The sequence below is a fragment of the Gopherus flavomarginatus genome, chromosome 1 (assembly GCF_025201925.1).
Source record: "Gopherus flavomarginatus isolate rGopFla2 chromosome 1, rGopFla2.mat.asm, whole genome shotgun sequence".
Lineage (NCBI taxonomy): Eukaryota > Metazoa > Chordata > Testudines > Testudinidae > Gopherus > Gopherus flavomarginatus.
Genome location: NC_066617.1, coordinates 175179218 through 175191235, shown reverse-complemented (window position 1 = coordinate 175191235; position 12018 = coordinate 175179218). Strand labels below are relative to the sequence as shown.

The 12018-nt window shown below is 53.9% G+C and overlaps 3 non-coding genes across 3 annotated transcripts; all 3 read right to left on the bottom strand.

Annotated features, from left to right (window-relative positions):
• Positions 1-296: 296 nt before the first annotated feature.
• TRNAD-GUC (transfer RNA aspartic acid (anticodon GUC)) lies at positions 297-368 on the bottom strand. The gene has a single exon. It is a non-coding gene; the product is annotated as a tRNA-Asp (tRNA).
• Positions 369-2550: 2182 nt separating this feature from the next.
• Positions 2551-2622, bottom strand: TRNAD-GUC (transfer RNA aspartic acid (anticodon GUC)). The gene has a single exon. It is a non-coding gene; the product is annotated as a tRNA-Asp (tRNA).
• An 8940-nt stretch (positions 2623-11562) lies between these two features.
• TRNAD-GUC (transfer RNA aspartic acid (anticodon GUC)) lies at positions 11563-11634 on the bottom strand. Its single transcript has one exon. It is a non-coding gene; the product is annotated as a tRNA-Asp (tRNA).
• Between the last annotated feature and the right edge of the window lie 384 nt (positions 11635-12018).

The following is a 12018-nucleotide window of genomic DNA, read 5'->3' as shown; positions in this document are numbered from 1 at the left end:
GGACTGGGTCTTGGGGGTCCCCGGGCCAGGTTTTGGGGAGACCAGAGTGTACCTGGCCCTGGAATTTCTGGTTGATGGCAGCGCTACAAGTACTAAGCTGGTAATTGAGCTTAGAGGAATTCATGGTGGTACCCCATCTTTTGGACGCTAAGGTTCAGAGTGGGGAATTATACCATGAGAGGAGGTGAAAGTCCTGAGTGCGGGGTGCGAAGGGAAGTGGGCGTAGAAGGAGACTGCAAGGGCATGTGGTGGGCAGGCCGGGGATGTCTTTGTCCCCCCCTTCAAAAGGGGTCACTCTCCCCGTCGGGGAATCGAACCCCGGTCTCCCGCGTGACAGGCGGGGATACTCACCACTATACTAACGAGGAAAGCGGCACGGTGAGGGGGCCCAGCTCCCAGGGAACAGCTGTGGTCAGCGTACACCTACACCGTCGCATGGGCCCCAGCAGGCAACAACGCCCCCGGCCCTCTTCTGCTTCTCAAAGGCTTTGGCCACAGACACAGCCCTGGCCCTCCTCACCTGCCCTTGCCCAGCAGGCCGCCTTTTACGGCCTACACAGCTCCTCACACAACACCCGCCTGGGACCTTGCCCTCACAGACCAGCTCAGCAGCAACTTTTTCCTCTCAAAACCTCCTCTTGACACCCTCCCCCTTCCACACTTCACACTCACCTCACCACAAACTCACCCACGGACCCTTTGGCTTTTCAAGCGCCTCTGGAGGGTCGCAGCTTCCCAGGCACGCAGATCCTTCCGTTCAACGCGCACTGGACGGACATTCGAAACACAGCCCTTTCCAGGAGGGAATGCGCTGCTTCTGGACCCTGCCGCCCAGCAAGAAGGCCTGGCACTCTTTTTCAGACGGATGGACCCCACTGACTTTCCTTTACCAAGCAGAAGCTAAGGACCGGCCCATGGCTCTTGGCAAATGGACGCAATCAGGCTGAGCCACGAGGCGTGCTGCAGGATAGCCCCTCCCCGCCCACCCCCACCAAAAAGCAATGCCGTGACCCGGATTCGAACCGAGGTTGCTGCGGCCACGGCGCAGAGTACTAACCACTATACGATCACGGCCAGGCCCTGGCACAGGCAACAGCCCAGCAGAAAACGCTCAGCTCTGCGCTCTCGGGGTGGCCCCCTACCTCGCCGGCGGCCACAGGTACTTCTCAAGTCTCCCCATTACAGCCACCGGTGAAATCCCGAGCCAAGGGAAAAAGACAGGAAGCCAATCCCATGCCTGTCTTCCTCCACCCCTTGACCAAGTCCCTCCCCGTTCGTCTGGCCCATTGTCCTCATGCCCCTGGGCAGCCTATTTCCCTTTGCCACTCGGAAACGTGCCCCCACGTGCAGGCCCCGAAGCTGGGCCCGGTGGCGGAAGGCCAGGGAGAGGCTTTCGCTAGGGCGAGCGTGTCCTTGCGAGGTAATTGTCTCTCTGGAGGTGTCACAAACAGATAGTTAAGACTTAATAGAACAGAAGGACTTCATATCTCTTTTGCCTGTAAAGGGTTAACAAGATCAGTGAGCCTGGCTGTCACCTGACCAGAGGACCAATCAGGGAACAGGATACTTTCAACTCTTGAGGGAGGGAAGTTTTTGTGTGTGCTGTTAGTGTTTGGTTGTTGTTCTCTCTGGGTTCTGAGAGTGACCAGACGTGCAACCAGGTTTCTCGCCAATCTCTCTGATACAGTCTCTTATATGTCCAGAATGGTGAAGTACTAGGTAGATAGAGTGAGTTAGGCTTATGTTTGTTTTCTTTACTTGCAAATGTGTATTTGGCTGGAAGGAGTTCAAATTTGCATTGTGCTGAAAGGATTTTAATTTGTACTTGTATACTTAGGCTGGGAGGGTATTCCCAGTGTCTGTAGCTGAAAGACCCTCTCACATATTCCATCTTAAATTTACAAGGATAATCTTTATTGTTTTTTTCTTTCTTTAATTAAAAGCTTTTCTTCTTTAAGAACCTGATTGTTTTTTTTTATTCTGGGGAGACCCCAGGGAAGTGGGTCTGGATCCACCAGGGAATTGGTGGGGAGAAAGGAAAGGTTAATTTTTCTCTGTGTTAGGATTACTTTCTCTCTCAGGGAGAGTCTGGGAGCGGGAGAGAGAAGGAGGGGGGAAGGTGAATTTTCCTCTCTGTTTTTAAGATTCAAGGAGTTTGAATCACAGTGATCTTGCAGGGTAACCCAGGGAGGGGAAGTCTGGGAGAGGCAACGGTGAGGGAAAGGGTTTACTTTCCTTGTGTTAAGATCCAGAGGGACTGGGTCTTGGGGGTCCCCGGGCCAGGTTTTGGGGAGACCAGAGTGTACCTGGCCCTGGAATTTCTGGTTGATGGCAGCGCTACAAGTACTAAGCTGGTAATTGAGCTTAGAGGAATTCATGGTGGTACCCCATCTTTTGGACGCTAAGGTTCAGAGTGGGGAATTATACCATGAGAGGAGGTGAAAGTCCTGAGTGCGGGGTGCGAAGGGAAGTGGGCGTAGAAGGAGACTGCAAGGGCATGTGGTGGGCAGGCCGGGGATGTCTTTGTCCCCCCCTTCAAAAGGGGTCACTCTCCCCGTCGGGGAATCGAACCCCGGTCTCCCGCGTGACAGGCGGGGATACTCACCACTATACTAACGAGGAAAGCGGCACGGTGAGGGGGCCCAGCTCCCAGGGAACAGCTGTGGTCAGCGTACACCTACACCGTCGCATGGGCCCCAGCAGGCAACAACGCCCCCGGCCCTCTTCTGCTTCTCAAAGGCTTTGGCCACAGACACAGCCCTGGCCCTCCTCACCTGCCCTTGCCCAGCAGGCCGCCTTTTACGGCCTACACAGCTCCTCACACAACACCCGCCTGGGACCTTGCCCTCACAGACCAGCTCAGCAGCAACTTTTTCCTCTCAAAACCTCCTCTTGACACCCTCCCCCTTCCACACTTCACACTCACCTCACCACAAACTCACCCACGGACCCTTTGGCTTTTCAAGCGCCTCTGGAGGGTCGCAGCTTCCCAGGCACGCAGATCCTTCCGTTCAACGCGCACTGGACGGACATTCGAAACACAGCCCTTTCCAGGAGGGAATGCGCTGCTTCTGGACCCTGCCGCCCAGCAAGAAGGCCTGGCACTCTTTTTCAGACGGATGGACCCCACTGACTTTCCTTTACCAAGCAGAAGCTAAGGACCGGCCCATGGCTCTTGGCAAATGGACGCAATCAGGCTGAGCCACGAGGCGTGCTGCAGGATAGCCCCTCCCCGCCCACCCCCACCAAAAAGCAATGCCGTGACCCGGATTCGAACCGAGGTTGCTGCGGCCACGGCGCAGAGTACTAACCACTATACGATCACGGCCAGGCCCTGGCACAGGCAACAGCCCAGCAGAAAACGCTCAGCTCTGCGCTCTCGGGGTGGCCCCCTACCTCGCCGGCGGCCACAGGTACTTCTCAAGTCTCCCCATTACAGCCACCGGTGAAATCCCGAGCCAAGGGAAAAAGACAGGAAGCCAATCCCATGCCTGTCTTCCTCCACCCCTTGACCAAGTCCCTCCCCGTTCGTCTGGCCCATTGTCCTCATGCCCCTGGGCAGCCTATTTCCCTTTGCCACTCGGAAACGTGCCCCCACGTGCAGGCCCCGAAGCTGGGCCCGGTGGCGGAAGGCCAGGGAGAGGCTTTCGCTAGGGCGAGCGTGTCCTTGCGAGGTAATTGTCTCTCTGGAGGTGTCACAAACAGATAGTTAAGACTTAATAGAACAGAAGGACTTCATATCTCTTTTGCCTGTAAAGGGTTAACAAGATCAGTGAGCCTGGCTGTCACCTGACCAGAGGACCAATCAGGGAACAGGATACTTTCAACTCTTGAGGGAGGGAAGTTTTTGTGTGTGCTGTTAGTGTTTGGTTGTTGTTCTCTCTGGGTTCTGAGAGTGACCAGACGTGCAACCAGGTTTCTCGCCAATCTCTCTGATACAGTCTCTTATATGTCCAGAATGGTGAAGTACTAGGTAGATAGAGTGAGTTAGGCTTATGTTTGTTTTCTTTACTTGCAAATGTGTATTTGGCTGGAAGGAGTTCAAATTTGCATTGTGCTGAAAGGATTTTAATTTGTACTTGTATACTTAGGCTGGGAGGGTATTCCCAGTGTCTGTAGCTGAAAGACCCTCTCACATATTCCATCTTAAATTTACAAGGATAATCTTTATTGTTTTTTTCTTTCTTTAATTAAAAGCTTTTCTTCTTTAAGAACCTGATTGTTTTTTTTTATTCTGGGGAGACCCCAGGGAAGTGGGTCTGGATCCACCAGGGAATTGGTGGGGAGAAAGGAAAGGTTAATTTTTCTCTGTGTTAGGATTACTTTCTCTCTCAGGGAGAGTCTGGGAGCGGGAGAGAGAAGGAGGGGGGAAGGTGAATTTTCCTCTCTGTTTTTAAGATTCAAGGAGTTTGAATCACAGTGATCTTGCAGGGTAACCCAGGGAGGGGAAGTCTGGGAGAGGCAACGGTGAGGGAAAGGGTTTACTTTCCTTGTGTTAAGATCCAGAGGGACTGGGTCTTGGGGGTCCCCGGGCCAGGTTTTGGGGGGACCAGAGTGTACCTGGCCCTGGAATTCCTGGTTGGTGGCAGCGCTACAAGTACTAAGCTGGTAATTGAGCTTAGCGGAATTCATGGTGGTACCCCATCTTTTGGACGCTAAGGTTCAGAGTGGGGAATTATACCATGAGAGGAGGTGAAAGTCCTGAGTGCGGGGTGCGAAGGGAAGTGGGCGTAGAAGGAGACTGCAAGGGCATGTGGTGGGCAGGCCGGGGATGTCTTTGTCCCCCCCTTCAAAAGGGGTCACTCTCCCCGTCGGGGAATCAATCCCCAGTCTCCCGCGTGACAGGCGGGGATACTCACCACTATACTAACGAGGAAAGGGGCACGGTGAGGGGGCCCAGCTCTCAGGGAACAGCTGTGGTCAGCGTACACCTACACCGTCGCATGGGCCCCAGCAGGCAACAACGCCCCTGGCCCTCTTCTGCTTCTCAAAGGCTTTGGCCACAGACACAGCCCTGGCCCTCCTCACCTGCCCTTGCCCAGCAGGCCGCCTTTTACGGCCTACGCAGCTCCTCACACAACACCCGCCTGGGACCTTGCCCTCACCTACCAGCTCAGCAGCACCTTTTTCCTCTCAAAACCTCCTCTTGACACCCTCCCCCTTCCACACTTCACACTCACCTCACCACAAACTCACCCACGGACCCTTTGGCTTTTCAAGCGCCTCTGGAGGGTCGCAGCTTCCCAGGCACGCAGATCCTTCCGTTCAACGCGCACTGGACGGACATTCGAAACACAGCCCTTTCCAGGAGGGAATGCGCTGCTTCTGGACCCTGCCGCCCAGCAAGAAGCCCTGGCACTCTTTTTCAGACGGATGGACCCCACTGACTTTCCTTTACCAAGCAGAAGCTAAGGACCGGCCCATGGCTCTCTTGGCAAATGGACGTAATCAGGCTGAGCCACGAGGCGTGCTGCAGGATAGCCCCTCCCCGCCCACCCCCACCAAAAAGCAATGCCGTGACCCGGATTCGAACCGAGGTTGCTGCGGCCACGGCGCAGAGTACTAACCACTATACGATCATGGCCAGGCCCTGGCACAGGCAACAGCCCAGCAGAAAACGCTCAGCTCTGCGCTCTCGGGGTGGCCCCCTACCTCGCCGGCGGCCACAGGTACTTCTCAAGTCTCCCCATTACAGCCACCGGTGAAATCCCGAGCCAAGGGAAAAAGACAGGAAGCCAATCCCATGCCTGTCTTCCTCCACCCCTTGACCAAGTCCCTCCCCGTTCTTCTGGCCCATTGTCCTCATGCCCCTGGGCAGCCTATTTCCCTTTGCCACTCGGAAACGTGCCCCCACGTGCAGGCCCCGAAGCTGGGCCCGGTGGCGGAAGGCCAGGGAGAGGCTTTCGCTAGGGCGAGCGTGTCCTTGCGAGGTAATTGTCTCTCTGGAGGTGTCACAAACAGATAGTTAAGACTTAATAGAACAGAAGGACTTCATATCTCTTTTGCCTGTAAAGGGTTAACAAGATCAGTGAGCCTGGCTGTCACCTGACCAGAGGACCAATCAGGGAACAGGATACTTTCAACTCTTGAGGGAGGGAAGTTTTTGTGTGTGCTGTTAGTGTTTGGTTGTTGTTCTCTCTGGGTTCTGAGAGTGACCAGACGTGCAACCAGGTTTCTCGCCAATCTCTCTGATACAGTCTCTTATATGTCCAGAATGGTGAAGTACTAGGTAGATAGAGTGAGTTAGGCTTATGTTTGTTTTCTTTACTTGCAAATGTGTATTTGGCTGGAAGGAGTTCAAATTTGCATTGTGCTGAAAGGATTTTAATTTGTACGTGTATACTAAGGCTGGGAGGGTATTCCCAGTGTCTGTAGCTGAAAGACCCTCTCACATATTCCATCTTAAATTTACAAGGATAATCTTTATTGTTTTTTTCTTTCTTTAATTAAAAGCTTTTCTTCTTTAAGAACCTGATTGTTTTTTTTTATTCTGGTGAGACCCCAGGGAAGTGGGTCTGGATCCACCAGGGAATTGGTGGGGAGAAAGGAAAGGTTAATTTTTCTCTGTGTTAGGATTACTTTCTCTCTCAGGGAGAGTCTGGGAGCGGGAGAGAGAAGGAGGGGGGAAGGTGAATTTTCCTCTCTGTTTTTAAGATTCAAGGAGTTTGAATCACAGTGATCTTGCAGGGTAACCCAGGGAGGGGAAGTCTGGGAGAGGCAACGGTGAGGGAAAGGGTTTACTTTCCTTGTGTTAAGATCCAGAGGGACTGGGTCTTGGGGGTCCCCGGGCCAGGTTTTGGGGGGACCAGAGTGTACCTGGGCCTGGAATTCCTGGTTGGTGGCAGCGCTACAAGTACTAAGCTGGTAATTGAGCTTAGAGGAATTCATGGTGGTACCCCATCTTTTGGACGCTAAGGTTCAGAGTGGGGAATTATACCATGAGAGGAGGTGAAAGTCCTGAGTGCAGGGTGCGAAGGGAAGTGGGCGTAGAAGGAGACTGCAAGGGCATGTGGTGGGCAGGCCGGGGATGTCTTTGTCCCACTCTTTAAAAGGGGTCATTCTCTCCGTCGGGGAATCGAACCCCGGTCTCCTGCGTGACAGGCGAGGATACTCACCACTATACTAATGAGGAAAGGGGCACGATGAGGTGGCCCCGCTCTCAGGGAACAGCTATGGTCAGCGTACACCTGCACCGTTGCATGGGCCCCAGCAGGCAACAACGCCCCTGGCCCTCTTCTGCTTCTCAAAGGCTTTGGCCACAGACACAGCCCTGGCCCTCCTCACCTGCCCTTGCCCAGCAGGCCGCCTTTTACGGCCTACACAGCTCCTCACACAACACCCGCCTGGGACCTTGCCCTCACAGACCAGCTCAGCAGCACCTTTTTCCTCTCAAAACCTCCTCTTGACACCCTCCCCCTTCCACACTTCACACTCACCTCACCACAAACTCACCAACGGCCCCTTTGGCTTTTCAAGCGCCTCTGGAGGGTCGCAGCTTCCCAGGCACGCAGATCCTTCCGTTCAACGCGTACTGGACGGACATTCGAAACACAGCCCTTTCCAGGAGGGAATGCGCTGCTTCTGGACCCTGCCGCCCAGCAAGAAGGCCTGGCACTCTTTTTCAGACGGATGGACCCCACTGACTTTCCTTTACCAAGCAGAAGCTAAGGACCGGCCCATGGCTCTCTTGGCAAATGGACGCAATCAGGCTGAGCCACGAGGCGTGCTGCAGGATAGCCCCTCCCCACCAAAAAGCAATGCCATGACCCCGATTCGAACCGAGGTTGCTGCGGCCACGGCGCAGAGTACTAACCACTATACGATCACGGCCAGGCTCAGGCACAGGCAACAGCCCAGCAGAAAACGCTCAGCTCTGCGCTCTCGGGGTGGCCCCCTACCTCGCCGGCGGCCACAGGTACTTCTCAAGTCTCCCCATCACAGCCACCGGTGAAATCCCGAGCCAAGGGAAAAAGACAGGAAGCCAATCCCATGCCTGTCTTCCTCCACCCCTTGACCAAGTCCCTCCCCGTTTGTCTGGCCCATTGTCCTCATGCCCCTGGAAAGCCTATTTCCCTTTGCCACTCGGAAACGTGCCCCCACGTGCAGGCCCCGAAGCTGGGCCCGGTGGCGGAAGGCCAGGGAGAGGCTTTCGCTAGGGCGAGCGTGTCCTTGCGAGGTAATTGTCTCTCTGGAGGTGTCACAAACAGATAGTTAAGACTTAATAGAACAGAAGGACTTCATATCTCTTTTGCCTGTAAAGGGTTAACAAGATCAGTGAGCCTGGCTGTCACCTGACCAGAGGACCAATCAGGGAACAGGATACTTTCAACTCTTGAGGGAGGGAAGTTTTTGTGTGTGCTGTTAGTGTTTGGTTGTTGTTCTCTCTGGGTTCTGAGAGTGACCAGACGTGCAACCAGGTTTCTCGCCAATCTCTCTGATACAGTCTCTTATATGTCCAGAATGGTGAAGTACTAGGTAGATAGAGTGAGTTAGGCTTATGTTTGTTTTCTTTACTTGCAAATGTGTATTTGGCTGGAAGGAGTTCAAATTTGCATTGTGCTGAAAGGATTTTAATTTGTACTTGTATACTTAGGCTGGGAGGGTATTCCCAGTGTCTGTAACTGAAAGACCCTCTCACATATTCCATCTTAAATTTACAAGGATAATCTTTATTGTTTTTTTCTTTCTTTAATTAAAAGCTTTTCTTCTTTAAGAACCTGATTGTTTTTTTTTATTCTGGTGAGACCCCAGGGAAGTGGGTCTGGATCCACCAGGGAATTGGTGGGGAGAAAGGAAAGGTTAATTTTTCTCTGTGTTAGGATTACTTTCTCTCTCAGGGAGAGTCTGGGAGCGGGAGAGAGAAGGAGGGGGGAAGGTGAATTTTCCTCTCTGTTTTTAAGATTCAAGGAGTTTGAATCACAGTGATCTTGCAGGGTAACCCAGGGAGGGGAAGTCTGGGAGAGGCAACGGTGAGGGAAAGGGTTTACTTTCCTTGTGTTAAGATCCAGAGGGACTGGGTCTTGGGGGTCCCTGGGCCAGGTTTTGGGGGGACCAGAGTGTACCTGGGCCTGGAATTCCTGGTTGGTGGCAGCGCTACAAGTACTAAGCTGGTAATTGAGCTTAGAGGAGTTCATGGTGGTACCCCATCTTTTGGACGCTAAGGTTCAGAGTGGGGAATTATACCATGAGAGGAGGTGAAAGTCCTGAGTGCGGGGTGCGAAGGGAAGTGGGCGTAGAAGGAGACTGCAAGGGCATGTGGTGGGCAGGCCGGGGATGTCTTTGTCCCACTCTTCAAAAGGGGTCATTCTTCCCGTCGGGGAATCGAACCCCGGTCTCCCGCGTGACAGGCAGGGATACTCAGCACTATACTAACGAGGAAAGGGGCACGGTGAGGGGGCCCAGCTCTCAGGGAACAGCTATGGTCAGCGTACACCTACACCGTCGCATGGGCCCCAGCAGGCAACAACGCCCCTGGCCCTCTTCTGCTTCTCAAAGGCTTTGGCCACAGACACAGCCCTGGCCCTCCTCACCTGCCCTTGCCCAGCAGGCCGCCTTTTACGGCCTACACAGCTCCTCACACAACACCCGCCTGGGACCTTGCCCTCACAGACCAGCTCAGCAGCACCTTTTTCCTCTCAAAACCTCCTCTTGACACCCTCCCCCTTCCACACTTCACACTCACCTCACCACAAACTCACCCACGGACCCTTTGGCTTTTCAAGCGCCTCTGGAGGGTCGCAGCTTCCCAGGCACGCAGATCCTTCCGTTCAACGCGCACTGGACGGACATTCGAAACACAGCCCTTTCCAGGAGGGAATGCGCTGCTTCTGGACCCTGCCGCCCAGCAAGAAGGCCTGGCACTCTTTTTCAGACGGATGGACCCCACTGACTTTCCTTTACCAAGCAGAAGCTAAGGACCGGCCCATGGCTCTCTTGGCAAATGGACGCAATCAGGCTGAGCCACGAGGCGTGCTGCAGGATAGCCCCTCCCCGCCCACCCCCACCAAAATGCAATGCCGTGACCCGGATTCGAACCGAGGTTGCTGCGGCCACGGCGCAGAGTACTAACCACTATACGATCACGGCCAGGCTCTGGCACAGGGCACAGCCCAGCAGAAAACGCTCGGCTCTGCACTCTCGGGGTGGCCCCCTACCTCGCCGGCGGCCGCAGATACTTCTCAAGTCTCCCCATTACAGCCACCGGTGAAATCCCGAGCCAAGGGAAAAAGACAGGAAGCCAATCCCATGCCTGTCTTCCTCCACCCCTTGACCAAGTCCCTCCCCGTTCGTCTGGCCCATTGTCCTCATGCCCCTGGGCAGCCTATTTCCCTTTGCCACTCGGAAACGTGCCCCCACGTGCAGGCCCCGAAGCTGGGCCCGGTGGCGGAAGGCCAGGGAGAGGCTTTCGCTAGGGCGAGCGTGTCCTTGCGAGGTAATTGTCTCTCTGGAGGTGTCACAAACAGATAGTTAAGACTTAATAGAACAGAAGGACTTCATATCTCTTTTGCCTGTAAAGGGTTAACAAGATCAGTGAGCCTGGCTGTCACCTGACCAGAGGACCAATCAGGGAACAGGATACTTTCAACTCTTGAGGGAGGGAAGTTTTTGTGTGTGCTGTTAGTGTTTGGTTGTTGTTCTCTCTGGGTTCTGAGAGTGACCAGACGTGCAACCAGGTTTCTCGCCAATCTCTCTGATACAGTCTCTTATATGTCCAGAATGGTGAAGTACTAGGTAGATAGAGTGAGTTAGGCTTATGTTTGTTTTCTTTACTTGCAAATGTGTATTTGGCTGGAAGGAGTTCAAATTTGCATTGTGCTGAAAGGATTTTAATTTGTACTTGTATACTTAGGCTGGGAGGGTATTCCCAGTGTCTGTAGCTGAAAGACCCTCTCACATATTCCATCTTAAATTTACAAGGATAATCTTTATTGTTTTTTTCTTTCTTTAATTAAAAGCTTTTCTTCTTTAAGAACCTGATTGTTTTTTTTTATTCTGGTGAGACCCCAGGGAAGTGGGTCTGGATCCACCAGGGAATTGGTGGGGAGAAAGGAAAGGTTAATTTTTCTCTGTGTTAGGATTACTTTCTCTCTCAGGGAGAGTCTGGGAGCGGGAGAGAGAAGGAGGGGGGAAGGTGAATTTTCCTCTCTGTTTTTAAGATTCAAGGAGTTTGAATCACAGTGATCTTGCAGGGTAACCCTGGGAGGGGAAGTCTGGGAGAGGCAACGGTGAGGGAAAGGGTTTACTTTCCTTGTGTTAAGATCCAGAGGGACTGGGTCTTGGGGGTCCCCGGGCCAGGTTTTGGGGGGACCAGAGTGTACCTGGGCCTGGAATTCCTGGTTGGTGGCAGCGCTACAAGTACTAAGCTGGTAATTGAGCTTAGAGGAATTCATGGTGGTACCCCATCTTTTGGACGCTAAGGTTCAGAGTGGGGAATTATACCATGAGAGGAGGTGAAAGTCCTGAGTGCGGGGTGCGAAGGGAAGTGGGCGTAGAAGGAGACTGCAAGGGCATGTGGTGGGCAGGCCGGGGATGTCTTTGTCCCACTCTTCAAAAGGGGTCATTCTTCCCGTCGGGGAATCGAACCCCGGTCTCCCGCGTGACAGGCGGGGATACTCACCACTATACTAACGAGGAAAGGGGCACGGTGAGGGGGCCCAGCTCTCAGGGAACAGCTATGGTCAGCGTACACCTACACCGTCGCATGGGCCCCAGCAGGCAACAACGCCCCTGGCCCTCTTCTGCTTCTCAAAGGCTTTGGCCACAGACACAGCCCTGGCCCTCCTCACCTGCCCTTGCCCAGCAGGCCGCCTTTTACGGCCTACACAGCTCCTCACACAACACCCGCCTGGGACCTTGCCCTCACAGACCAGCTCAGCAGCACCTTTTTCCTCTCAAAACCTCCTCTTGACACCCTCCCCCTTCCACACTTCACACTCACCTCACCACAAACTCACCCACGGACCCTTTGGCTTTTCAAGCGCCTCTGGAGGGTCGCAGCTTCCCAGGCACGCAGATCCT